At 41.2% G+C, this 3,900-nt stretch overlaps 1 long non-coding RNA gene across 1 annotated transcript; it reads right to left on the bottom strand.

Annotated features, from left to right (window-relative positions):
- Positions 1-1,980: 1,980 nt before the first annotated feature.
- On the bottom strand, positions 1,981-3,669 carry LOC308081195. The gene is made up of 3 exons (XR_013932806.1): positions 3,598-3,669; positions 3,447-3,496; positions 1,981-3,009 (listed from the first exon to the last, which is right to left on the bottom strand). It is a non-coding gene; the product is annotated as an uncharacterized lncRNA (long non-coding RNA).
- Positions 3,670-3,900: the final 231 nt, after the last annotated feature.

Below are 3,900 nucleotides of genomic sequence, written 5' to 3'. Positions count from 1 at the left end.
AGACCTCACAAAGTCAGCAGCCACTTAGAATGTACTGGGAACAAGTTACAGGAAAGTGTCACCAAAGTGCTTATCTCAGTCTAAAAATGCTATTTTGACCCAAGATTTTTTTAAGAAAGTGGGTGTCAGTTTTGTCTGAAAGAAGGCATTAGGGCTTATGTATTTTGTGTTGGGCTCCTAAAACCCACTTTTAGAGACCTCACAAAGTCAGCAGCCACTTAGAATGTACTGGGAACAAGTTACAGGAAAATGTCACCAAAGTGCTTATCTCAGCCCAAAAGTGCTATTTTGAGCCACGATTTTTTAAGGAAAGTGGGTGTCAGTTTTGTCTGAAGGAAGGCATTAGGGCTCATGTATTTTGTGTTGGGCTCCTAAAACCCACTTTTAGAGACCTCACAAAGTCAGCAGCCACTTAGAATGTACTGGGAACAAGTTACAGGAAAATGTCACCAAAGTGCTTATCTCAGCCCAAAAGTGCTATTTTGAGCCACGATTTTTTAAGGAAAGTGGGTGTCAGTTTTGTCTGAAGGAAGGCATTAGGGCTCATGTATTTTGTGTTGGGCTCCTAAAACCCACTTTTAGAGACCTCACAAAGTCAACAGCCACTTAGAATGTACTGGGAACAAGTTACAGGAAAATGTCACCAAAGTGCTTATCTCAGTCTAAAAATGCTATTTTGACCCAAGATTTTTTTAAGAAAGTGGGTGTCAGTTTTGTCTGAAAGAAGGCATTAGGGCTTATGTATTTTGTGTTGGGCTCCTAAAACCCACTTTTAGAGACCTCACAAAGTCAGCAGCCACTTAGAATGTACTGGGAACAAGTTACAGGAAAATGTCACCAAAGTGCTTATCTCAGCCCAAAAGTGCTATTTTGAGCCACGATTTTTTAAGGAAAGTGGGTGTCAGTTTTGTCTGAAGGAAGGCATTAGGGCTCATGTATTTTGTGTTGGGCTCCTAAAACCCACTTTTAGAGACCTCACAAAGTCAGCAGCCACTTAGAATGTACTGGGAACAAGTTACAGGAAAATGTCACCAAAGTGCTTATCTCAATCTAAAAATGCTATTTTGACCCAAGATTTTTTTAAGAAAGTGGGTGTCAGTTTTGTCTGAAAGAAGGCATTAGGGCTCATGTATTTTGTGTTGGGCTCCTAAAACCCACTTTTAGAGACCTCACAAAGTCAGCAGCCACTTAGAATGTACTGGGAACAACACTGGGTGAAAAGCAATGATTTTGGGAGGGTATTCATCAGGCATACCCCTGATACTTACGGGAGTATGTGTGTGTAAGTTGCCCTCATTCATTAATGTACCACCTCCCACATACCTCCCACATATCCAGGTAAATGTACCATTTCTGAGACATTCATTTGCATTTACCCCCTGTGGTGTCTGCCAGCAAGGACCTCACACACCCCACCCCTCCCACCACTCCCACCCCAACCACTTCTGAGCATGTGCAGAAAACCACATTTGATTGGAAGCTGTGGCTTATAATCCCACCCACCCACCCCACAATTCTGCATGCTAATTCTGGCATACCCCCCCTAGTTTATTCCCCCCCCCCCCCCCATTGGGAGGGGTGGTTCATAGCGCCCCCCCCCCACCCATTGGGAGGGGTGGTTCATAGTTCCCCACCCCCACCTACACTAATTTAATTTAATTTAATTTAATTTAATTTAATATATATATATATATATATATATATATATATATATATATATATATATATATATATATATATATATATATATATATATACACACGCACACACACACATACACACACAATATAGAAAAACAAATAGGCAGAACTCATGTAATTATGTTTATTGATCCAAAAAAATAAAAACATTATTTATACAAAACAATGGAACAGGAGCACACAGATAAAATCAAATGTTTCAAAGAATCCCTGGATTTTGTTCCAGGGACCCCAGAAGCAAAGATTTTAGTCTAATCTTGGGTTAAATTGGGTTAAAATTGGGTGAAATTCATGTCTACATATTTACACTAGTACCTGAGATAAGATGTGTGCGTGAAGATAGCAGCAATTTATACTGTGCATGATATACTTATGGACGTTAGTTAAGGTGCTTAGGGGAAAAAAACACAATAAAAGACAAAAGTCAAGTGCGTTATACATGGGATTAAGGTGCAAAATGTCATTGTGTGTCGACCGCATAATCCACATAAAGTAGACTGACACTGGTATATCAGCCTGATCGCCAGAGAATTAGTATACATTGCACGGATCCAGTGCATGTCATTCCGTGCATAGTCGCCTAGAAACCCCGAAATTCCGTGCATATGTACGGCGAGTCCCACGGTGGAAAAACCCGGAAGCAGAGCAGTCCCCACAACAAAATTTACGATTCTGTGCCTATCGGTACATAACTCAAACGGCGCTGAGTAGGCACAAGGGAATGTCGCAACGTTCGGGACGGCAACTCGCTCGCTTTAGCTCGCTCGGTGGCCCCTTACGTGGCGACAATTCCCTTGAGACTGCGCGCCTCCGAAATGGTTTAGTCACAATGGGGGAGATGCGAGGCGGCTATGCACGGAATTTCGGGTTTTCCAGTTGTCTATTCACGGAATTTCAAAAACGTTCAAAGCGAACGTTTCCTCTGGCGATCGGGTTGGGTATATAGTCAGCAAGTAGTGCCATGAGGGGAAAAAAGTCACTTATACTTGTGTACTCCACAGTTAATGTGCTGTCCGTTTACACGGGAACGGTGTTTGTGGGGCTTGAATCCGTTACTAAGTGAAACCTCCTTCCAGGGTGGAAAATTTTGAAAACGCTGCACGTCCCGTCTCCATGTAAACACATACAGCATGTTGATGTTGACAGATGTTGTGAGAGAAATAAGCAGCCAGTTCTATGAAAACAAGCCCAAAAACGTGACTAGGCTACATGAGGCTACAACGCAGCGTTTGGTATGAGGTCCTGGAGATGATCTCCTGAACTTTTTCCTGCTGGATGGCTGAAGATCCAAAATGGCAGTCCTTGAAGCCTTGAAGAAAAAGAGAAGAAAAAAAATTACAATTAAACCACAAAACCACTGAAATAGGAACACAATAATGTTAATACAACTAAGAAATCTCTACCACACTACTGTGTGTGTGTGTGTGTGTGTGTGTGTGTGTGTGTGTGTGTGTGTGTGTGTGTGTGTGTGTGTGTGTGTGTGTGTGTGTGTGTGTGTGTGTGTGTGTGTGTGTGTGTGTGTGTGTGTGTGTGTGTGTGTGTGTGTGTGTGTGTGTGTGTATTGTCTTGTCTGCTGACTGTCTGCTGAATCTTCTACCAAGCCATTGTCCTTGACTGTTGACATGCAAGTAGCAGTATACTTAAATTATCAAAGTAAAAGTACATAATTTCTTGCTGAATTTGCGAGCCTTAAACAAAAAGAAGAAAGAAAGAAAAAAGAAGAAGAGAGCGTGTGCTGGAGATTACCTGTTAAAACTCCGAAAGGTCCTCACACATGTACCCCTGGATGCCAACAACTGTAAAATATATAACAGCAATTAAAACTCAGAAAACTTCAACTGAAACAGGAGTGCACAAAAATAGTTAAATGAAGAAGAAGAGTGTGGGTGTGTAGTACCTTTTAAAACTTCCTCGTCAACAGTGGGGAAAACAATGGAAATCTCCCTGCAAATATAATTTTAGGGGTTAGTGGGATGAAGCAATGCTTTTGCTTTGTATTCAATGTAGCCACAGTAAAGACAAACTACAAAGCAATCCAACTTTAGTTACTAACATTTATAAAGTCTGTGTATTTTACTATTACTGCATTATGCTGACAAATTAAATCATGGCATATGAATTGACTAGCCACTTAGCTAGGCCACATGTTTTAAAACAATCTGAACTCATACAGGTAAAGAAACACTAGCTTACAACTGAT

This window comes from Gymnoscopelus braueri (genome assembly GCF_963280865.1).
Source record: "Gymnoscopelus braueri genome assembly, contig: SCAFFOLD_122, whole genome shotgun sequence".
NCBI classification, from domain to species: domain Eukaryota; kingdom Metazoa; phylum Chordata; class Actinopteri; order Myctophiformes; family Myctophidae; genus Gymnoscopelus; species Gymnoscopelus braueri.
This window is presented reverse-complemented; position numbering and strand designations above follow the sequence as displayed.